Here is a 24,962-nt window from a genome sequence, read left to right on the forward strand (position 1 = left end):
CATTCAGTATCTAATGTTAGTACTATATGGTATGGGTCCCACACACTTCACAATACTCTAGGAGCAGTAGCATGAATGTTCTTTGTAGACTGTTTGCATTTTCCCAGCACCCTTTCACCAAAAGATGCAAGATGACTTACACAAAATTTCTGGATGGTGTGATGAATGGCAGCTTGCTCTAAATGTAGAAAATGTAAGTCAATGCATATGAGCAGGAAAAACAATACCATAATGTTTGAATACAGCATTAGTAGTGTGCTGTTTGACACAGTCACATCGAATAAATACCTAATCGTGACGTTGCAAAGTGATATCAAATGAAACGAGCATATAAGGACGGTAGTAGGAAAGGTGAATGGTTGACTATTTTATTGAGAGAATTTTAGGAAAGTGTAGTTCATCTGCAAAACAGAACACAAATAGAACACTAGTGCAACCTATTCTTGAGTACAGCTCTAGTTTTGGTATCCCTACACCAGATTGGATTAAAGGAAGAATTGAAGCAATTCTGAGGCATGCTGCTAGATGTGTTACCAGTAGGTTCGATCATCACGTGAGTATTAAGAAGAAGATTTGTGAACTCAAATGGGAATTCCTGGAAGGAAAGCATTGTTCCTTTGGAGGAACTCTATTAAGAAAATTTAGAAAACCAACGTTTGAAGCCAACAGCAGAATGATTCTCCTCCTGCCTAGGTACATTTTGCAGAAGGACCATGTAGATAAAGTAAGAGAATTCGTACAGAGACTTATAGATAGTCATTTTTCTTCACTCTGTCTGTGAATGGAACAGGAAATGAAATGACTGTTAGTGGTACACAGTGCCTTCCACTATGTAAATGCAATGGCTTGCAGAGTGTATATGTATAAGCAGATGCAGAACCCAATTCTACTGTCAACTTTAGCTATGACTGAGCCTATGTTATCATTCCATTTCATATCTCTGCACAATTACATCCAAGTATTCGTACAAGCTGAATGATTCCATCTATGATCCATTAATACCGCAGCCATGGGATACTAGCTAGGTTTGTGTGTTTTGTGAAGTGTCAGTTTTACATTTCTAAACATTTCAAGCAGTTTGCCAACCTTGGCATTTTGAAATCTCAACAAGATCCAACTGAATATTTGTGCAGCTTTTATCAGAGAGTAGTTCATCATAGATAGCTACATCACTTGCAAAATGTCTAAGGTTATCTGTCATGTCATTAATACACAACATGAACAGTAAGTATCACAACACATTTTCCTGAGGGCACACCCATAGTACCTCTGGATCCATTGATTATTCTCCATCCGAAATAACACGCCACGTCCTCCCTTCCACATAATCCGTAATACAGCCACAAATTTAGTTTGAAACCCCAGAATTGCACTCAGTTTAATAAGTTTTGGTGTGGCACTCAGTCAAATGCTTTCTGGAAATCAAGAACTACTGCTTGACTAATGTTTTCAAAATCCATGTTGGTTGTCATCGAGAAGGTAATGATACTCAAGATACCTCATTACTCTCGCACCCAGCATATGTTCTAACATTCTACAACACACAGATGCTGATGATATTGGACACAAGTTTTGTGCGTCACTTCCACTACCCTTCTAGTAGATGGGTGCAACCTGTTCTTTCTTTCCCAGCACTGTTAACAAAGTTTACTGAATGCATGTATCTTTTTACTTGTTTTGATTGCCCTTTCTGCTTTGGTTACCATTGTTGTTATAACTGCTGCATGTTCACTTCACTGAGACAAATTTCAATAAAGACATTTCCTAAGACTGTAAGATCTATTTGTTGGTATTAGATCTAATATATTTCCATTATGAGTGAGCTTCTGAACTATCTGTTCCAAATAGTTTTCAGAGAAGGTATTTGGTACTGTTTTGCACAATGAATAATGAAAGTATGACTAAGGAAAATACTAGCAAGCTGAAAACTGAGGTTTTCTTTTTCTCTTTAAAGTTTTCAGTTGCATCTAAGATTTTTTTTTACAGTTTTAGGGTGCAAAACTGCTACGGTCATTAGCGCCCATTCTGTGGCTTAGGGAATGGTTTAAAAAAAAAAAAAAAAAACAGAAATCAGCCGCAATGGGAGTGAAACTCAGAAACTGGGGAAACTAAAAAACAGAAGGAAAGCTTAGAAAACCACTACAGAAGGGGGAGTTGTTTTCCCCAAAAAGAGCTTCAAATGACTGACGTCATCTCACTGACCCTGATTAACTCAAGGACGCGATCGGCTGAGCGCATGTCATCTGCCAACATGGAAGATATATCAGGCGACAGCTGTAAACGGGCATGTAACAGAGTAAAATAGGGGCACTGAAGTAAAAGGTGTCTCACCGTCCACAGTTGAGAGCAGTGGGGACAAGGCAGGGGAGGATCGCCACTTAGAAAATGTCGATGGCTAAAAAGACAGTGCCCTATCCGGAGTCTAGTTAAAATTACCTCCTCCCAACGACGAGTTCAGGAGGAAGAGGTCCAAGCACAGGGAAGAGCTTTCACATCCCACAATTTATTATCAAGAAGTGTAGACCAATGTGTGTGCCATACAAGAGCAACACCACGACATAAAACACACCGTAGATCGGTGAAGGGAACCATTCGAACAGCCGGCTGAGGAAGAGAGACTGCAGCCTTGGCCGCTATATTGGCTGCCTAGTTTCCACGGATACCAACGTGTCCTGGGATCCAGAGGAATGCCACATAGACACACCCCCCCCCTCCCCCCCAAGTGTAGCAAGTGGAGGCAGTCCCGAATCCGGTGGACCAGAGGGTGGACAGGATAACGAGCTTGGAGGCTGAGGAGGGAGCTGAGTGAATCTGAGCATATAATATACTGTATCTGCTGATGGCAACAGATGTATTGGACAGCCTGGAGAACAGCGTAAAGCTCCGCAGTAAAAACCGAACACTGGTCGGGAAGCCGAAATCTATTAGGGGTGTCGCCAACAATATAGGCACTCCCAACACCAAAAGATGTTTTTGAGTCGTCAGTGTAAATAAATGTGGCATCCTGTATTTGTGCACATAGACCAGCAAATGCCTGACGATAAACAAGAGAAGGGGTACCATCCTTGGGAAGCTGACAAAGGTCACGGAGCAGGCAGGTCCGGGGCTGAAGCCAATGTGGTGCTGTACCCCCAGCTGTCGAGAAAGTTTTAGGAAAGTGGAAGGAAAGAGAACGTAGCAGTTGACAGAAGCAGACTCCCGGTGGTAGTAGAGAGGAAGGGAGGCCTGCGTACCCTAAATCCAAGGAGGAGTTGAAAAAAAAAGTCATGGGCCGGATTAGCAGGCACGGAAGACAGACAGATAGCGTAACAACTCAGGACAGCTCGCCGATTGGACAGTGGAGGTTCAGCAGTCTCAGCATAAAAGCTTTCCACAGGGCTGGTGTAAAAAGCTCCAGATGCTAAACACAATCCATGGTGGTGTACAGAGTCGAGATGACGAAGAATAGATGGCCGAGCATATGATATAGGCAGAGAATGACCACTAGGTCTGCTCCCCAGGAGGTACCATTCAGAAGACGGAGGGTGTTGATGGATCACAGACAGTGAGCCAAAAGATAGGAAACATGAGAGGACCAGCTCAGTTTTCTGTCAAACATAAGTCCCAGGAATTTACCGACGTCCGTGAACGGAAGGTCGACAGGGCCTAGATGTAGGGAAGGCGGAAGAAACTCGTCTGACGCCAAAAATTTACACATACTGTCTTACTGGGAGGAAAGCGGAAGCCAGTTTCGATGCTCCAAGAGTGGAGGCGATCGAGACATCCTTGAAGACGTCATTCAGGAAGGCTGCTCCATTGTGAGCTGTGGTAGATCACAAAATCGTCAACAAAGAGGGAACCCGAGATATCAGGAAGGAGACAATCCATAATTGGATTTATGGCAATGGCAAACAGTACAACACTTAGCAAGGAGCCCTGGGGCACCCCGTTTTTTTTGGGAGAAAGTACAGGAGAGAGTAGTGTTCAACTGCACTTTATATGTGCGCTCTGTCATAAATTCATGAATGAAAAGGGGTAGACGACCTCGAAAGCCCCAAGAGAACAGTGTGCGGAGGATGCCTGTCCTCCAACAGGTATAGTATGCTCTCTCCAGATCAAAAAATATTGCTACTGTTTGGCGTTTCCTGAGAAAATTGTTCATGATAGAAGTGGAGAGAGCAACAAGATGGTCAACTGCAGGACGACGCTTTCAGAAACCCCATTAGGCCGGTGCTAAAAGGCTTCGGGACTCCAGCCACCAGGCTAAACGGCAATTCACCATACGCTCCAAAACCTTACATACACTACTTGTGAGAGATATGGGGCGATAGCTAGAGGGGAGATGTTTGTCCTTTCCAGGTTTCGGAACAGGAACACCAATAGCTTCCCACCATCTTCTGGGAAAGGTACTGTCAGTCCAAATTTGATTATAAAGGCGAAGGAGGTAACGCAGACTGCGGTATGATAAATACAGCGACATTTGAACGTGGACACCATCCAGTCCTGGGGCGGAAGAGCGAGAAGAAGAGAGTGCGTGTTGGAGTTCCCAGAAAACAGTAGTACAGCTTTCGCTATTTTGAGAGGAGTAAGCAAGAGGTCACATTCCACTGCACATTTCTTCGGGAGAAAGACTGGTGGGTAATTTGACGAGCTAGAAATCTCAGTGTTGACCCAATGAGTTAGAAACTGCGACTGGGCCCACTAAGGTATCATGCACAACAGTGACCCCAGAGATCGGGGAGAAACTAGATGCACCAGATAACCGTCAAATTCAACTCTAAACTAGTGGGGAGGGAGTGAAGGTGTTAAAGGAGTTAGTAAAGAAGTCCCAGCTTGCCTTCTCGCTAAAGCGGATGACGCGACGTCATCACACACGTAACTGCTTATAGCAGATACAATTGGCCAAAGTAGGATGGTGGTGGAATATGTGAAAAGCACGTCTCTACTTGCGTATTGCATCACGATATGCCTCGTTCCACCAAGGAACTGGGGGGCGCCGGGGCAAATCAGAGGTGCGAGGTCTTGAACGTTCTGCGGCTGTAAGAATAACTTCTGTAACATGAGTGAGCTGACGGTCATCGAATGTTGCTAGAGAGGAGAAAAGTTTCCAATTAGCTTGGGCAAACTTCCAGCGTCTAGGGCACATAGATGGCAGCTGTGGCTGCAATTGAAGTACACATGGAAAATGGTCACTCAAGTGTGTATCAGCAAGAGTGAACCGTTCAAAGCACCGAGCTAGCTGAACAGTACTGATCAAAAGGTCCAAATGAGAGAAATATGTCGTGGAGGCAGACAAAAATGTAGGTTCCCCAGTGTTGAGGCAAACAAGATCTGCTTGGTGGAAGAGGTCAACAGATAGAGAGTCTGGCGGACAAGGACGCGGAGATAACCCAAAACGGGTGGTGGGCATTGAAGTCCCCAATCAGCAAATAGGGGGGGCGGGAGCTGATCAAGGAGATGAATAACATCAGCTCTTGCCATCGGTGTGGATGATGGAATGTATATGGTATAAAGATAGAAGGTGTATCCAGAAGGGGAAAGATGGGCAGCGACAGCTTGGAAGGAACTGTTTAAGGGAATTGGGTGATAATGGACAGTATCATGGAGAAAAATCGGAAGTCCCCCGTGTGCTGATGTGCCACCAACAGAGGGGAGATCAAACCAGACCAACTAGAAATGAGGGAAAACAAAGCAATCGTGTGGATGCAGCTTTGTTTCCTGAAGGCAGAAGATGACCAGGGAGTAGGATCATAAGACGATCAACAATTCATCCCGATTGGCTCGAATGCCACGGATGGATAATTGACATAGGGTGGACAGAAAAGGGAAGAATCTTACCACGGTTGCTCTCAAGTCAACAACTGCTGAGAGCTGTTGGCCGACAGCGTGGAACGGCATTCAGCCAAAGGCAGAAGATCCTGATCCATTGGTTGTTCAGGGGTAGCTCCTGCCACCAGTGATCGGCTGGTTGATCAGCCGCCAGCAGTGCGCCTTGGCGACACGGAAGACAGTCGAGGGCAGGTGGCGCTGTAGATGAGACACCCCGTGGCGGAGAAGGAGAGGAATTTTGTTGCTTATGAGCCTTCTTGGAAACAAGATGATGAGATGAGGGAGGAATCGATGGTTGTGAAGTCAGGGTACGTAAAAAATCTTCGCAAGTAGGCTCTTTTTTGGAAGTCTTAGTGTCTGATTTTGGGGCTCGTGATTTAGCAGGAGCCAATGAAGGGTGAGTCGTAGAGTGAGCAGGTGATAGTGGGAAGGTTGAATGGGCGATCTTTGCACTGGCCACTAAAAGTGAGATCACAAGTCTGCGCGGCTGCCTCCTTAGTAGGCCAAGGAAATGCAAAGACAGTGCTATATTTACCTGCTGGGGGGAGGGGGGAGGGGGGGGGCACAGTGAGCTTTCGACTGGTGAATAACTTACGAGCAGCAAATGTAGATACCTTTTCCTTCACTCTGATTTCCCGAATAAGCCATTCATCTTTGAAAACGGGGCAATCTCTAGAGGAAGCAGCGAGGTCGCCCATACAGTTGATGCAACGAGGGGATGGAAGTGGACAAGCACCCTCATGGGCATCTTTGCCCCATGTAGTGCATTTGGCCGGATTGGAACACGACTGGCTGGTATGATTAAACCGCTGACACTGATAGCAACACATAGGTTTGGGGATGTAAGGGTAAACTGGAATTATCTCATAGCCCGCTTTAATGTTCGATGGAAGTTGAACTCCGTTAAATGTCAAGAAGATAGTACGGGTTGGTACCAAGTCCTTGTCAACCCTTTTCATGACTCTGTGAACAGCCTTTACGCCCTGGTCAGACAGGTAGTTTTGAATTTCCTCGTTGGACAATCCGTCGAGTGAGCATGTATAAACCACCCCACGTGATAAATTTAAAGTGCGTTGCGCTCCACCCGGACAGGGAAGGTGTGTAGCAGTGGAGTTTGCAGCAATTTTTGTGCCTGGAGGGCACTGACAATTTCTAACAACAAGGTGCCACTTCGTAATCGAGAACAAGACTTTACAGGACCTGCAATTGCGTTGACACCTTTCTGAATAATGAAACGGTTTACTGTGGAGAAGTCTTGACCTCCGTCTGACCAAAAAACGACATGGAGCTGTGGCACTGATGGAAGAATTTTCCATGGCTGAGACTCCTCTAACTTTCGCTCGTGAGCAGAAATTGTAGACGTAGAGGAAACCATTGCGAAAGTATCCCCCAGGATTACCGGCGTCTCCAATGGTGCGCTCCTTCCTCGTCGGGGCCCTCTCTGAGGGCACTCCTGCCTTAAATGATTGTTCACACCTCAGGTCACACCTCCCGAGAAACGGATGGAGGGACCAATCAACACATTCGGAAGGTACCAGCTCAGGTAATCACCCCTACCTTGGCCTGGCCGTTACCAGGGAGTACGTACATGTCCTACTTGTCCGAAGCGGGGAATTACACATTACCCCGTCACCGGCTATGCGTGCAAATGCGTGGGTTGGCCTTCAGAGATGCACAGGGAGGAAAGAAAGAGAAATAGAGGAACAAATAAAAGGAAAGAAGAGAGGTCTCAAACGCTGCAACAGAGAATAGGGTAAAGAGAAAAGGCAAGGAAAAGAGAAGGACGCATTTAAACTGTTTGGTTTTCCAATTTCCATGGAAGTTAAGGTAGTTTCCACAGCTGTGCTCTGCTTTTGTGTCGTCATTTGCAATGGATCTCAGATGTGCTACTGATTTTCAGGCATACATCACACTTCGGCCGGATGAGCAGCCTTGCTTTTTCCGGGCCTGACCCCTTCCGGCCAGCAGTCAAGCAGGAACTTGATCCGCTCCAGGCCGCTGGCATTCTGGAGCCTGTGACATACAGTACCTAGGCGACACCATTGGTGGTCATACGGAAACCCAATCGGCCTCTTTGGCTGTCTGGGGACTTCGGTGCTACTGTCAATGCTCAGTCCTTTGTAGACACTTACCCCATTCCCCAACAGGAAGATCTTCTCGCCAAGCTTGCCGGGGGAGAGTACTTTTCAAAGATCGATCTGGCTGAGGCATACCACCAGTTAACCTTGCATGCCGATTCCCAGAACTTCTTGGTTATCAATACACCTTTCAGATTGTACAAGTGCAAGCGCCTTCCATTTGGTGTCTCTTCGGCGCCGGCCATTTTTCAGTGGTTCCTGGAGCAGCTTACACAGCCTATCCCCTCCTGCATGAATTATCTGGATGACATCTTGGTCACTGGGCATTCCCGCCAGGAACATTTGCAAAACCTCAGTGCCTTATTTCACGCTCTGCAATCTGCAGGTTTACGCTGTTGGCTAGACAAGTGTTGTTTTTTTTCAACCGGAAGTGGAATACTTAGGCCATTGGCACAGCACAGCTGGCATTTGCCCTTTGGGTCATAATGCTGTGGCTATTTCTGGCCCTTCCTCATCCCAAGGACTTCTCTAAACTCCAGGTGTTTTTGGGCAAGGTTACTTATTACTCAAAGTTCTTAACCCAGGCTGCCTCCATATCTCAAACCCTCAATTATTTGCGTCACAAAGGGGTACCTTTTGATTGGACTCCTGCCTGTGACCAAGCTTTTCTACGTTTAAAGGCAATGCTGAAGTCCGCTCCTTGCCTTACTCCCTTCTCTCCGGACCGCCCCTTGGTTGTGGTGGTTGATGCGTCGACATACGGCATTGGGGCCGTCCTCGTGCATCGGAATTCCAATGGCTCAGAACAGTCCATCGCTTATGCATCTAAGACTTTGACCCCCACACATCGGAGCTGCTCCCAGACTGAAAAGTAGGCCCTGGCGATCGTTTTCACGGTCCAAAAATTTCACACCTATCTGTTTGGGGGCAAAGTTCAGCCTCCTGATGGACCATAAACCCTTATTTATGCTTTTTGGACCCCACTCTCACTTTCCAGAGCGGACGGCTCACCGTCTCCAACGCTGGGAATTATTTTTACGAAATTAAGCTTACACTATCCAGTATAAGCCCACCGGCCACCATGCTAACGCAGACGCTTTGTCACGTCTCCCAGCAGGTCCCGATTCTGCGTTTGACGAACAGGAGGTCCTCTCTTTTCACATTGATTCCGCCCGCCGCAATGTGCTGGACGATCTGCCTCTTATGACTGCTCACATTGCCACAGCTACACACCAAGACCCTATCTTACAGCAGGTTCTCCACTATGTAGTCCACATGTGGCCTTCCTATATTACTCGTCAGATGTGGACCGATTTCAGCCCCTGACGCCACCTGTCCCACAGGCTCTTAGTGGTCGATGATGTCCTTGTGTTGGCCACGGAGTCAGATGCCCATCAGATGGTCATCCCTCCGGATTTGTGGCATCAAGTGCTGGGTTTGCTACACTGCGGGCACTAGGGTATGTCCCACATGAAAGTTTTGTCTCGCTGGCACGTGTATTGGCCCAGAATCGATGGCGATATTGCCCGCCTGGTCCGCGGGTGTGCTGTGTATGTGTTTCACCAGTCAAGCCCCCCCAGTCATTCGCACCCTGGCCTGTGCATCGCCGGTCCTAGGATCACATCCATCTCGATTTTACGTGCCCGTTTTTGAGGTGCATGTGGTTACTTATCGTTGATGCCTGCTCCAAATACCCATATGTCATCCGCATAGTGTCCACCACCACAGAGCCCACACTCACAGCACTGGCCCAGGTCCTCGCCATAGAGGATCTGCCTAACACATTCATCTCCGATAATTGCTCCCAATTCATGGCATCCTCCTTCCACGACTTCTGTCAGGCCGACAGTATAAAACATATCCCTAGCCCGCATTTCCACCCTTCCTCCAATGGCATGGCGGAGAGGTTTGTCTGCACATTTAAACAACAGTTGACAAAGGCGGTCCACACATCACCAACCACGTCGGCCCTCTCCCTGTTTTTGAGCACCTATTGCATCACGTCAATTGACGGACGTAGTCCGGCAGAGCTCCTCCATGGCAGCGGACCCTGCTCCATTTGCTGATGCCGTCCCCCTCCCAGCCATTTCAGCGTTACGCCCCTGGCGCGCCCGTGTGGGCCTGCGTGTAAGGGAGTAAGGCAGGTTGTGCGCTCGCCATGGGCGGTGTGTGACGTCGGTGCAGATGTCGAAAGGGCTGGAGCCCCAAAATCATAACCAGCTCCGACCGCGTGCCCCCGCAGGACTCCTGCCACCACCTCCTCCTCTTCTACCGCCTTCAGGTTCAAATGTGGTCCCCGAGTCGAAGCCACTGCCCCTGGTTGCTGCCTCCCCACGGACCTGCCACCGGCCCTCCCCACCTCCAGGTGGATCGGCGGCTCCCTCCACCGTCCAGGCCTCTGGGTCAGCCATCATGGACACCTCGGACATCCCATCCTTCCCACCAATGGCAATTGGCGCGCCCGAGTCTTCTCCCATCTGCTGACCACCTCGGCATTGTCCGGGGCATTTCCGCCCCTACACGCAAGTTTCAGGGGGGAGGGATCTGGAACCGAGCACTGCGGGTTTCGAATCTGCACCTGACGGCATGGACCTCGATTACCACTAAATGTCCCTGCAGCCATCGCGCTGTAAGCACCTGCCTCTCGCTCAGCGAGGCAGTCTGATATTCACGTGAGTCTATCAACATCTCGCCTATAGACAGCGTGTTTACTTTACTTTGTTTCCGTGAGCGAGTGGACATTGTGGATTCGTTAGGTTGTCACTTGTGAACCCGTTGCTTCTTTCCTGTTGTTGTTCGTAAGGTCTTGCTCGGTCATCCGCCGTCATTCATTTCCGTCCTTTCCCATTCGTTCGTTTGTTCGCAGGTCGCTCTCGTTTGGTCCCACCACGCTTTCTTCTCGGCAACCCCGGGAGCAGAACGGTCGCAGTTACAATACCCACCATGACTATCCCTGGGTAGCAAAAGTGTTTTCAAATGGCTGTAGCATGAAAATGGTATGTTTCTGGGAATTGGTTCCAGTTCAAAATACTGCCTACCCTATAAAAGTCGTAAAAGTTTGTATGGGAAATTTTAGAGCAGCCTGTATACATTGTAAACAGTAATGGTCCTATCACACTTTCCTGGGTTACCCCAGAAATCACCTTTGCGTCTGTCAATATCGTTCCATTAAGAGCGGCGTGCCGAGTTCTACCTGCAAAGAAACCTTGAATCTAGTCACAAATTTGGTCTAATACTCAGTTAAGCTCGTATTTTTATCACTAAATGGCAGCACGGGATGATGTTGCATGCATTCCTGAACTCGAGGGACAGGTCATCAACCTGAGTGCCGATGTCTACCTCAGAGCCCAAATTACTGGCATTATTTGTTACAATGGGTGACACAATTTACTCCTGGTTGCACCCTGTTCCCTCAATGGCTGTCAGGCATATGCACTGTATACACAAGATGATTCGTTTTAAGCCTTGCTGCCATTTCTCAAGTGGTACCATTATTCACCATACGTTAGAACTGCCGACAATTAACAGACCCTTACCTTTTGGGTTTGATTCCCCTGACACAGGTCACAGCAGGCTTCCCAACATGTAAAGTGATCACACTAGCTCAATATTAGTTTCAGTGAGAAACAGCACCTCACACTTGCTTGTAATGAGGGTGTGTGTAGTACTCTTTAATTCTCCCTGGCCCCTGTCCTCTCTATACAGCGCCCCCTAGGCATACTACTGACATGCCACCCACAGTCAAATTGAAGTGTATTGAAAGTGGAGACTACCCAAAGGACAAAAGAGAGGATAGTACTTGTCATACCTTCAGTATCTCAGATACACGACCCTCAGCAGCAGCTGCCAAATGACTGACGGCAGTCAGGGTGATTTACAGCTGCTTACAAACAGTAACTAACTCATCCTGACTCCCTGAAGATTATTGGAAACTGTGCCTCAAAAGTTTCTTTTGTCAAGATTCTGATCACTAACAGACTTGCATAACAAACTCAAATATAGTGGGAATTTACAACAAACGTGGTCAATATACTCTGCTGTTGAAGGGTGAAGCACATCTCATCACAGTATGACAAATCTCATCACAGTATGACAATTATAATGTATGCGGAACACAATATCATTTTACAGAAGTTGACTTCTTAAGAGCTATGGCTATATAATGACTAAACTTCTGCACACTTCCTTATAATGAATTAGTCTATGAGTGGAAAAAGGCAGAAATACTGTACTAATTAGCTATGTACCTACATTGTAATTACAGGGAAATGATTTTCTGAATGCGATATTGCTGCCAAAATTAAAATCTTTAATTCTTGAAATAAAATAGATCAAAAATTTTCAATTTTAGTTTTTTGACTGAATATTATATTTAAGTTAATATCCAACTGTTTGGTACTGAAATGAAACATGTCATGGTCCCATAAATCGTAGAAATGAGGGTGCACTTTATGCTGTTTATTATTGAAATCAAATATGCCACTGCCTTATTTCATTTCAACACGTGTTGCTCATACATGCATGGAAACTGTTCGTTTCCAATACCACACAATGTTGAAAATTTGAAATTTGTGGTAAGTTCCTATGGGACCAAACTGCTGAGGTCATTGGTCCCTTGGCTTACACACTACTTAATCTAACTTAAACCATGTCCTCTTCTTTTCTTGTGGCACTAACAGCCATTGTTAGTGTTCATTGTCTTTCATTTTAGCAGCAGTTGAAATATTACTATGGCTCCAGAAAGGAAGAGTAACAATGCAGACTGTAATAGAAATAAGATAAAGGCAGATGTACAAATGGACTAAAGAAGATTACACTCCAGGGGAAGCAGTTCGAGAATCGCACAGGTAAATATTAATCTTACTTGAAACAACAGTACAGAAATGCAAGAGATATAAATAGGAGTAATATTCATTTTTATCTACAACACCATACTTTTATTATTAATTTCCTTTCAGCTGCAGACTGAAATGTTACAATGCTATTGACGTAAATTGATGTTATGATATTTTGGCAAAATTTCTTGATCTTCCTACCGAAGATGCCCATGACCTGCATCTTCAGTGCCTTATTGAAGTAAAGGAAGTCAAGCAGAGGCATCCACAGAAATCTGATTCCGAATGTGGTGAAAAGGGTAGGATGAAATATTTCTTTACCATGTGAAGCATGGAAGTAAAATGAAACACATTTACAAGAAAGCGTTTTTGGATGTACATGCAGTGATGAATTCAAATGTGTTTTGTATCTGTTACTACTTAACGAAAAGTCAACTGTTGATAAAAACAAGAAAAATCTGAATTCCAAAAGACACCAGTACAGAAACCATTTACTCATTTAAGAGCATATAATGTCTCTTCCCACAAAAACCTCACATTACTCAGAAAAGGAAGCAACATATTTAAACTCTGTTGTACGAATAATGCACAGTATGTTCAATGAGAAATATACAGATTGTAAAGCAAAGTATGATGTTTATCGTAATTATTAACAGGACAATTTTAATTATTCCTTTTACAGACCCCATGTGAATGTCTGTTGTAAATATGAAGAGCTTGAACTCAAACTGAAATGCCCACTTTTAAATGAAAAAGTGAAGCGTGTCATTAGAGCAGAATTACCTGTTCATAGCCCCCCCCCCCCCCCCGGTTGGCTGTGCAGTCTAACGCACGGCTTTCCGGGTGGGATTTGTGTCGAGGTCTGGTGAGCCGGCCAGCCTGTGGATGGTTTTTAGGCGGTTTTCCATCTGCCTCGGCAAATGCGGGCTGGTTCCCCTTATTCCACCTCAGCTACACTATGTCGGCGATTGCTGCGCAAACAAGTTTTCCACGTACACATACACCACCACGCAAACATCGGGGTTACACTCGTCTGGTGTGAGACATTCCCTGGGGGTCCACCGGGGGCCGAGCCGCACAATAACCCTGGGTTTGGTGTGGGGCAGCAGAGGGGTGAAGTGGACTGCGGTAGTCGTCGTGGGGTGCAGACCACTGCGGCTGTGGCGGGAACGGAGCCTCTCCGTCTTTTCTAGGTCCCCGGTCAACATAACATAACATAACATAACATAACATATCCTGTTCGTAAGTGCCTAAGTTGTAATTTTACAACTCACTTTGGGATGCCAAGAACATCAAAATCTGCTGATCCTTTGGGAGCCATTCTACCTGCACCAAATGTGGATATACTGTTTCATTATACGTGATTTTAAACTATACACTCCACTGTGTATTTGTATCAAGAGGGGTTAGGAAAGGCAGGTGCTAACAAAGTAGCAGCTACTGTTTCTCATTACACAGCAAAAGATCTCAGTAAAAGTGTGACTGAACTTCCTTTGTTCTCCAAAGACTGTCAGCCATAACAAAATTCACACACTTACATGAATGTGTATGGGCATGGTTCAAGCAGAATTACTCAAGATGATAACACACAAATTACCAGAAAGGTGCCACTCATTCCTCCCATGTGATCGCAATTTTGGGCAATGTAAGAGGAAAATAAAAACTCATGATCACATTTATACCCTCTATGACTGCATGGAACTAATAGTAACCACCAACATGAATGTGACAGTAAAATAAATTAATGGGAAGGAAATACTACATCTGGTGGCTCACATGTTTTAGAAAAGTGCTGCTTCGTACGTGACAGTGAGAGAACAACACAATAAAAAAATCTCATTTGCTTACAGTAGCTTCAAAGAAATACAATATCCTGAGAAAGGAGAAGTGGTTGGGATTCTGTTTATTGATGGATTAGTGAGAAATAACTTTTGTTTAAGCAAAAGACATGAGGCCAACATTCCAAGATTAGTGGACTGTGTTCCACAGGCCTATCCAACTTAACAAGTACTGCAGAGTCTTGATATTTTGAATCTTGATATTTCAAGTTTCCTAAAAATTAAAATCTATTGTACAGCTTATCAATCATCGATACCTTTCCCTCATCCACTAATAGCACACCACCTGTCGAACCACTCACTCCCCTTAGTTTTGTCTGTCTATGACACCACACATATACTTCTTTTTAATTTTTTACACAAGCAACCCTTTTGTGTTGTTGTGTTTTAGGTTTGTCATTGTCAGTACAGTACACTGTCTGTTTCGTTTTCTTTTTCACTGTTTTTGTTTGTACACTTGATAAAAATGAGTGATGCAACAAAGAAAAGGATGTTTGTACCTTTGAATGTAACAACGTGACAAAGGGGAAACAATAAAAGATCTTTCTGTCAAATAAAATGTCTGAGAAGTTACTGTTGGTGACTGGCAAAGAACCCAACACATTGGAACAGTTTTCTTCAGAGAAATGCCCAGAAGAATCTCTAAACCAAAAAATTATAGAAAAGATGTAGTTCAAAAAAACAAGTGAGACATCTGTTGTTCATGCGGTTTACCCAACAAAGTCAGGAGGGGGCTCCGATTTCTGACCTAATCTTGCACGAGAAAACCTTGTCTTTTAGAAACAAGCTCCAGGAGAGAGATGACAGTTTCACCGTTAGCATGAGCTGGCTCAACAAGTGGAAGAAGAGGTAAGGAGTGCCTCAATTAGGTGTATGTGGAGAAAAACTATCTGGTGACTCTGAGGGCATTTTGCAGTTTATTGTAAAGTTTAAAAAAATCATGACTGAACAAAATTTATTAATGAACAAATTTACAACAGCGAAGAAACCAGTTTAAATTTCAAAATTTTGCTGCCAAGAACACCTGCTTCTCATGAAGAAAAAGGTGCTCCTGGGCACAAAAATGTAATGAGCAGCAGACAGTTATGGCAACTTCAAATGCAACTGGAAACCACAAAGTAAGACTGGTTGTGAATGGGAAGCCTGCCAATCCAAGAGCATCCAAGACTATAACCACAGCAGCACTTCTGATTATCTACACACATCAAAACAATTCCTGGATGAATCGGGAAACCTTTAAGAACTAGTTTTTGAACTCATTTATACCAGAATGCAAAAAAAAAAAAAAAAAAAAAAAAAAAAAAAATGGACTGCCATGTAAAGCTATTTTGAAAATGGACAACGCGTCCTCACATCCAAGTGTATAACTAAAGTGCAATGGGATCTGCCCCTTATTTCTCTCACCAAAAGTTACCAGTTTCATTCAGCCAACCGATTAGGGCATTCGGGAATGCTTAAAGAAGAAGAATCTCGGCAATCGCTACAATCAGTCTTACATTCGGAACGTACCAAAATCATTGTACGAGCTATAAAGGAAGTGATTTCGAAGGACATTGTGTACTGGATGGCTGAATCTTTGAATGAGATAAAGTCAGATACAATTTCTAAGTCAAGGAGATCTCTATGGGAAAGTAAGCCTAACACAGAAACAAAATTTTCACAATGAGGATGATCATCTGTTGTGTGATTTAATCAGAAGGTTGACAGGCTGTGACAAGACATAAAATGTGGAAGTAACTGAGAAGTTAAATTCAGACAAGTAGTTGGAAGTTGCAGAGTTTTCTATAGTTGACATGGTTAACATCCCAACACAGTGCAAGACCGATGATGAGGCTGAGACTGTACCAATGACAAGTCACAACAAGGCTTACGCTATGTGTAATGCAGCCATGCACTGCATGGACCACCACCAACCGACATCCTGCTTGAGATTGTGGTATGATACTGCTATGCAGAAATGTTGCAGCTTCACCAAACGAAAGATACCCCACCATTATTTCATGAAGTAAATTGTTACCAGACTCAAGTTAAAACCTTATTCTACCAACGCAAATGCCTATGCAAACACATTGTTTTAATAAGTTCATATTTTGACACCTGTATTCTCTTCAACAGTGTTTTAATTCTCTTTGCCAGACAAACTTCAATAGTCTGAGTTTTCAATAGTTCAAAGGGGTTGCAGTCATGATAACCTTGAACTACCAAGACTCTAAGGTACCTATTTCCAGAATGAAGATTGAACATGTTAAAAAAGTCACTGAATATGTGCCTGCTACAATGACATTCTACGAAGAACTGCTTTCTTGGCCAGTGACAGACAAATGTCATACCTAAGGCACACTTAATTATTAATGTTGTTTAAAATAGTTTGTACTGTTTTATTACAGCATGCCTATATATTTTTAAGTGTTTCTGCAATTAAATCATTAAAAAAGAAAAAAGAATTGATGTGTTTGTATGGTATGTCAATTGCTGAAACGTAATAAGTTAACAAATTCCAGAACAATTAAAAATCGAAATGATGTACACTAAGTTGCTTATTTCTCTTCTAATAAAAGCAGAATAAAGTCAATTTCATTTTTAAAGATCCCAGTGAAAACTTAAATAATACAAATGGTAGTATATAGTTTTTTGTTCTTCCTGAAAAATAGAAAAATATGCCTTATTTGGTTACAACAATTAACGGTTCATTTCTAGATCACACAGCACCAATGCACAGCCATCAATTTATTATGAAATACGTTGTGTGTGACATTTATAAGCTTCTAAAAATTTTATTCCTAGCAGGAATAGTCAATATTCATGGATATGACAGGAATGACTATTCAAAACAAAAAGGTCTAGTAAACATGGTCTCTAAACCGCGCACATTAAGAGCCATGAGCACTTGTTCAAGAGAAGAGACGGTTTCATAGCAGCAAAGATGAAGAAGTGCTCATAGTTCTTGAAGTATGCTTACTGGACATTTTTTCTTTTTTGGGGTTTGAAAATGCTAGCCTGTTAAGAACCAAAATATCTGAAAGAGCCAAAAAAATTTAGAAGGTTTCTGATAATATAGGAAAATAAAATTACTAAAATCTTCCGTGAATGAGTTATCTTGTGGCAGATTATCAATGACCTACTGTTGAAATCTCATCATAGACAGGTAGAAGTGATGGGAGTGCTCAAAATGAAAGCTTCCAGCTAATTGCCCACACTTATGGTCACTAAGTTTCATAAAAATGTCTGGAGAGACATCTGTCTGCAATTTCTGAATCACTGCAAGAAAGAAAATACATTTTTAAACAAACCAATAACTTTGAAAGGGTCTGTGTTTACCACTTCACCATAGAGAACAAGAGGATTAGTATAATGTCCAGAAGGAGTGATTAAGCTGCACAGTTAAGACACCTACTCACTGCACAGCATGAGTAGTTCACAACTATGTTTTGATATTCAGAAATTAAGTTCCTCATTGATACCTTCACAGAAGGACAAGGACGAATGCAACATACTTTGCAAGCTTTCAACCAAAGTGAAGAACACTTATCAGAAAAAAAGCTATGCTGGAAACCTACTCATGATGGTAGCTTCTGTATGAAACGAAGATCTGCATTCATTAGCCTTAATCCATGAACAAATTAATGAATTTCTCTGAAAATTTCTAAAACCTCATTCCACTATGTGAATTTCACATACTCACGAACACAAAAGAAGTGTTAGATACAGTGAAGTCCAACAGTGAAATAGCAAGGAAGGAATATTAGAATTAAATGTTTCACTATCACTGTTTTCAATGGAGATTGAACACAAACTCAGATAAAAAGAAGATGGTAAATGAAATTGGTCATATTTGTTTCAAAGGAACCATTTTGACATTCACCTTACCCAGTTTAGGGAAAAAATGGATGATGGGACCGGAATTAGAACCCATCACTTCCAAATGGGACCTTAATCACTGTGCTGCTTCACCCAGTACTGACATATTCATTGAGCAATACATGTATAATAGGCTGTTTACGTACCTGTCTTCTGTTTTTGTTGTTGAGGCATCAAAAGCCTCCATATATGAAAAATAAATTCATTTCCATTAAAAGTGACAACATATAAATACTACATTTATTTGTAATTTTGTCTGTTTCCAATAAATTTCTAAAAGCAACAACAATACAGTTTATAGTTGAATGTCGATGTCTAATTATGTTGATCTTCATTTTTCGATGTGTCCTAAGCGACAGTTTCTTTTATGTTCAGCTAAGCGAGTGTTTACACTTCTTTTCATTGTTCCAATATATACTTGTCCACAACTGCATGGAATTTTGTATACCCCAGGTGTTGCTATGGGGTGTTGGGCGTCTTTTGCAGTTCTTAAATATTCCTTAATCTTCTTGGTGGGTCTGAAGATTGTTTCAATCCCATACTTAGCCAGAACTTTCCCGATACGGTCCGTGACTTTATTAATGAATGGTAGGAAAACTTTTCCAGTAGGTGACCGTTGTTGCTCTGGACTTTTGGCTTCTTTTCTTCTTTGATGGAGGGCTCGATCAATTTCTTTGTTGGTATATCCGTTTTTCATGAAGGCTGACTATAAGTGATTTAATTCATCTTGTAAGTAAGCTGGCTCACAGATTTTGTTGGCTCTGTCCACCAAGGTTTTCATGACACCTCTTTTTTACCTAGGATGATGGTGGTGGTGGTGGTTGGGATGGTTAAGGGGGACTAAACAGCTAAGGTCATCAGTCCCCCTCTTGGGATGATAGTTAGATTCCTTGTGGAGGTATCGATCTGTGTGAGTGTTCTTTCTATATACCTTGTGGCCCAGCATCCCATCCACCCATTTAATTACCGACACATCCAGGAAATTGAGTTGACCCTTGCTCTCTTTCTCCATCATAAACTTTATCTTCAGGTTAATACTGTTCAGATGCACCAAGAAGACATCCAACTCTTCTTCACCATGAGTCCATACAACAAATGTATCATCAACATAGTGGTACCATTTAGCTGGCTTCTTACTGGCAGTCTCCAGAGCTTGCTGTTCCAAGATCTCCATAAATAAATTGGCAACAGCTGGGCTGAGAGGGCTTCCCATCGCCACCCCGTTGATCTGTTCATAAAACTCGTTGTTATACTGGAAATAAGATGTCGTCAGGCAGTGTTTAAATAAAGCCACTAAGGACTTATAAACAGTGTTAACGAAATTTTTGTTTTTTTAGATGATCCACAAGAGATAAAGGATACCGATGTTTTACGCTTTAGTGAACACCACACGAGAAATGTTGAAATGTTACAGCTCAGTGGTTACTGTCTAGCAAAACATTACTGTAGATCTATCATGAAGAATGGTGGAGTAGTAATTTACATTAAAAAATAACATATCACATAGCACATTGAATTTAAAGAGTCACTGTATTGAACAAGATATTGAAATATGTGGTGTACAAATTATAGTCAGTGAAAGTACAGTTGTAGTGTTAGCACTATACAGAGGTCCCTCAGAGAACATAAAGGTGTTCCTGAGTTAGTTAGATTCTGTCTTATCACAAGTGTACTCAAAATACAAAGATCTAATAATTACAGGTGATTTCAACGTAGATTTCCTAAATGAAACCAATGGTAAAGCAGATCTAGAACATCTAGTTGATTCTTATAATCTGACGACAGTAGTAAATTTTCCAACTAGAGTTACCGAGAACTGTCAAAGTCTGATTGATAACATATTTATAGATAAGTCAAGAGTCAACAATATCAGTGTACATCCAATTCTTGGCCTTTATGATCATGGTGGTCAATTGCTTACTCTCACTGACATCCATCTGAGCAACAGTTCTGAAAAATCTTGGAAATCTTTTAGGATAATAAATGATGAAACCCTCCAAAATTTCAACACCAGCCAGCAAGAGATAGACTGGAGTCCAGTTTTCAATGAAACAGATGTGAACAAAAAGTATAATACATTTCTGAATGAATAAAAACATCCTGCAGAACAAAGAGAATGCTATATTATTTCCTCAGAACTTGTAATGATCCAAAGAAATGTCAGCACTACAAACTTTACTGTAGCATCCTAAAGACGGATAAATAAGTCAAAAAATATGTGCATTAAGTCTGAAATTGCTAAGTCTGACAACAAAATAAAAACAATTTGGAATGTAATAAAGTGGGAACTGGCAAAAAAATGGGGAACAGGACATCCATTGAAATTAAGCAAGGTACCAATATTGTAAAGAAACCTGAAATGGTTGCAGAAATCTACAACAGGCACTTTTTGTCAGCAGCAGAGAAGACAGGCTTAAAGTTTCTGTGGACGAGTCATTGGCTCTTCTACAGAAATCTATCAATAATAGACCCCCACAACTATCCTTACCTCATGTTACAGTAAAAGAGATTGGAAGAATTATTACCTCGTTAAAAAATATAAAAAGTCTGTTGGTATGGACAATATTTCCTGTAAAATTGTGAAATATTGCTATAAATACTTAAGTCCAGTATTACGCAACATATTCAATACATCTCTGCATGAAGGAATAGTCCCCAACAGGCTAAAACTAGCTGTAGTGATACCACTCTTTAAAAAAGGTGAGAAAAACAATGTTACAAACTATCACCCAATCTCCCACTTAACCATATTTTCAAAAATTCTTGAGAAACTCATGCACAGGTTGATTGTCAATCACCTTAGCTTCCACAATATCCTAAACAAGAGTCAGTTTGGATTTCGTGCTGGTCTTTCTACAGAACAAGCAGTATTCTGTTTCACCAACCAAGTTCTAGAAGGCATCAACAAAAAAATGTCTCCAGTAGCTATTTCTTGCGACCTCTCAAAAGCCTTTGATTGTGTAAACTATCTAATCCTTTTGAAAAAGGCAGAATGTTATGGTTTGGATGGTACCATTGGTTCGTGGCTCCAATGATACCCGAAGGAACGAAAGCAGACTGTAATGCTGAATGGCCAATCCAGAGAACCTGCCTCATCTGAGTGGGGCTCAGTTTAAATGGCTCTGAGCACTATGGGACTTAACTGCTATGGTCATCAGTCCCCCAGAACTTAGAACTACTTAAACCTAACTAACCTAAGGTCATCACACACATCCATGCCCGAGGCAGGATTCGAACCTGCGGCCATAGCGGTCGCGCAGTTCCAGACTGCAGCGCCTAGAACCGCTCGGCCACTCCGGCCGGCAGTGGGGCTCAGTACGTTGTGGTGTGCCACAAGGCTCTGTTTTGGGTCCACTGCTATTTGTCATCTTCATTAATGATCTACCACTTTGTTCTGATACAAACAGTAAGTTTACACTTTTTGCAGATGACACTACAATTCTAATTGACAATTTTACAGACAACAATCTTGTACAAACTACGAATAAAGTTTTCAATGATAGTGTAAACTGGTTTTCTTCAAATGGTCTCTCACTCAATACAGATAAAAAAGCACACATTCTTCATCTTTATAAAACACTTAGCTCAGCAATATTTGCACTACAGGTTATGGCTTCAGTGGATGACGTAGACACCATTAAGGCTTTGTGCTTCAATTATTTTCATTCATTAATGTCATGTGCTATCATATTCTGGGGGAACCAACCTCTTGCAAAGAAAATTTTCACTGTACAAAAAAAAAAGCCATTAGAATAATGAGTGGTGCCCATCACACGCACTCTTGCAGGTGCTTGTTTCGAAAGATGGGGATCCTTACCACCTCCTCACAATGTATCTTTTCTTTCTTGGCCTTTGTCTGTAAAAACCCTTCTATCTACAAAGATAACAGCCAATTTCATGACTATAACCCAAGAACCAGTAACAGTCTGCACACTGAACTGAAAAGCCTCCCTGCGGCTTAAAAAGGGAGCTTATTACTCCAGCATTAAGCTGTTTGATGCTCTCCCACCACACATAAAATGCCTTCACAAAAGATTGCCAGCATTCAAAAAAACTTTGAAGGTGTACCTGACAGAGAAATCTTTTTATACAGTTGATGAATATGTGAAAGAAAATGTATGTAATCACCAAATTTGTAAGTGTTGTAAACTTAGAATAATTAATTTTATTTTGAGTACTATCATAGGCATATGACAATGATTTATTGGTATTCCTGCATTTCCTTTGGAATATTTATTTTACCTTGACTCCTGTACACATCCTTAACATGTGAAATAAAAATGTTCTTTTAACTGAAGGTGCTGTTGTTTAGCTGATATCTTATTTACATTGTATCTTTTTATTGTATTTACACAAGTTATATTTGAACTATGTAGAATCTGACACGTTCCATATCCTTGCGATCCACTTGCTACCAGGATCTACGGAACATGAAATGAAATAATAAATACATTTCGGTGACAACTCTGCCAATACTGGAGAAGATAGAATATTCAAAATTAGGAACATTGATGATGAAACTTCCTGGCAGATTAAAACTGTGTGCCCGACCGAGACTCGAACTCGGGACCTTTGCCTTTCGCGGGCAAGTGCTCTACCAAATGAGCTACCGAAGCATGACTCACGCCCGGTACTCACAGCTTTACTTCTGCCAGTACCTCGTCTCCTACCTTCCAAACTTTACAGAAGCTCTCCTGCGAACCATGCAGAACTAGCACTCCTGAAAGAAAGGATATTGCGGAGACATGGCTTAGCCACAGCCTGGGGGATGTTTCCAGAATGAGATTTTCACTCTGCAGCGGAGTGTGCGCTGATATGAAACTTCCTGGCAGATTAAAACTGTGTGCCCGACCGAGACTCGAACTCGGGACCTTTGCCTTTCGCGGGCAAGTGCTCTACCAAATGAGCTACCGAAGCACGACTCACGCCCGGTACTCACAGCTTTACTTCTGCCAGTACCTCGTCTCCTACCTTCCAAACTTTACAGAAGCTCTCCTGCGAACCATGCATGGTTCGCAGGAGAGCTTCTGTAAAGTTTGGAAGGTAGGAGACGAGGTACTGGCAGAAGTAAAGCTGTGAGTACCGGGCGTGAGTCGTGCTTCGGTAGCTCATTTGGTAGAGCACTTGCCCGCGAAAGGCAAAGGTCCCGAGTTCGAGTCTCGGTCGGGCAAACAGTTTTAATCTGCCAGGAAGTTTCATATCAGCGCACACTCCGCTGCAGAGTGAAAATCTCATTCTGGATTGATGATGAAGTTTGTACAGCTTTCCATTGTGCATTTAATCCACATCAGAAACTCCGCATTGATGAAAGTTTGTTACTATCTTTCAGACAATTCACTCCATCGAAACGGAGTGGATACAGAATAAAAATATTTGTGTTACGTGATTGTAAGACTGACTATGTCTTCGATTTCATTGTTTATACAGGGACATCAACAGAAACTGAGTTCCACAATTTGAGGAACAGTGATGACATAGTGGCAATACTAATGAAGCCCTATTTAGAACGGGGACATACCCTCTAGCTCAGTAAGTGGTATTCAAGCCCAGACTTATTTTCCTGGTTTCACAGTCATCAGACTAATGCATGTGGTACTGTCCATAAGAACAGACATAACATCCTGAAATTTCAGAAGAACTGAAATGACATGATATTCATTTTATGTGTACTAATATTATACTTACTATAAAGTGGTGTGACAAAAAGGGAAGTGTGGATGTTGACCACATGTAACACCACATGAATGATTGACACGGGAAAGACTGACAAGAAAACTGGAGAGAAAATTGCGAGACCGCAAAGCATTGTAGATTATAACTTGAATATGGGAGCAGTTGCCCATCTGATGTGCTGCTTAGCTCTGTTGGATGTATAGGGAAAACAACAAAATGGTATAAGAAGTTCTTTCTTTGTGTTCTCGATCTGTGTGTTTTAAACACTCATGTCCTGCGCAGGTCACTAACACATCGTAAAATGTAGATAGCAGAGTTTCATCTGTCTCTGGTAAGAGAACTTACAGAAATGTATGGATCAGAGCACAGAAAAGCTGACAGGGGAAGGTGTTCTGATGATAATCCTCTAAGGTTTGTGGGAAGGCATTTTCCAAACATTATAACAAGTGAGCATTCCAAGAAAAGTACGCTAACACATACATGCATGGTTTGCTGGAAACGGAAAAGTGCATTGAGAAAGCAAGTATGAATGCAAAACTTGCAACGTACCATTGTGTGTCATCTCTTGTTTTGAAAATTACCACAAAAAAAAAAAAACAAATTACTAATCACAGCACAGAACAAATACAACAATGCTACCAGCAATTTAACTTTGCCAGTGCTGGTCCAAAGCCCGGATCAAAGAGAAGGATGGAACACACATTCACAAAGTGTAAAAGGAACTCCCAAATTTACAGTTCATGACTTTGAATCTATAAGTGAATTTAATGTGCTAACAAAAAGACAGAGATTTCACAGCTCTCAAAAGTTGGAAAATGTGTTGAATTCTTATGTGCAATGATTAAAAATAGAGCACAAGAAAAAAGATCTGT

The 24,962-nt window shown here is 42.5% G+C and overlaps 1 protein-coding gene across 3 annotated transcripts in view; it reads right to left on the reverse strand.

The window, feature by feature from the left end:
- Nucleotides 1-24,962, reverse strand: part of LOC124554956 (WD and tetratricopeptide repeats protein 1-like) — a 202,316-nt gene that overhangs the window by 104,451 nt on the left and 72,903 nt on the right. The window lies entirely within an intron of this gene.

The sequence above is a fragment of the Schistocerca americana genome, chromosome X (assembly GCF_021461395.2).
Source record: "Schistocerca americana isolate TAMUIC-IGC-003095 chromosome X, iqSchAmer2.1, whole genome shotgun sequence".
NCBI lineage: Eukaryota > Metazoa > Arthropoda > Insecta > Orthoptera > Acrididae > Schistocerca > Schistocerca americana.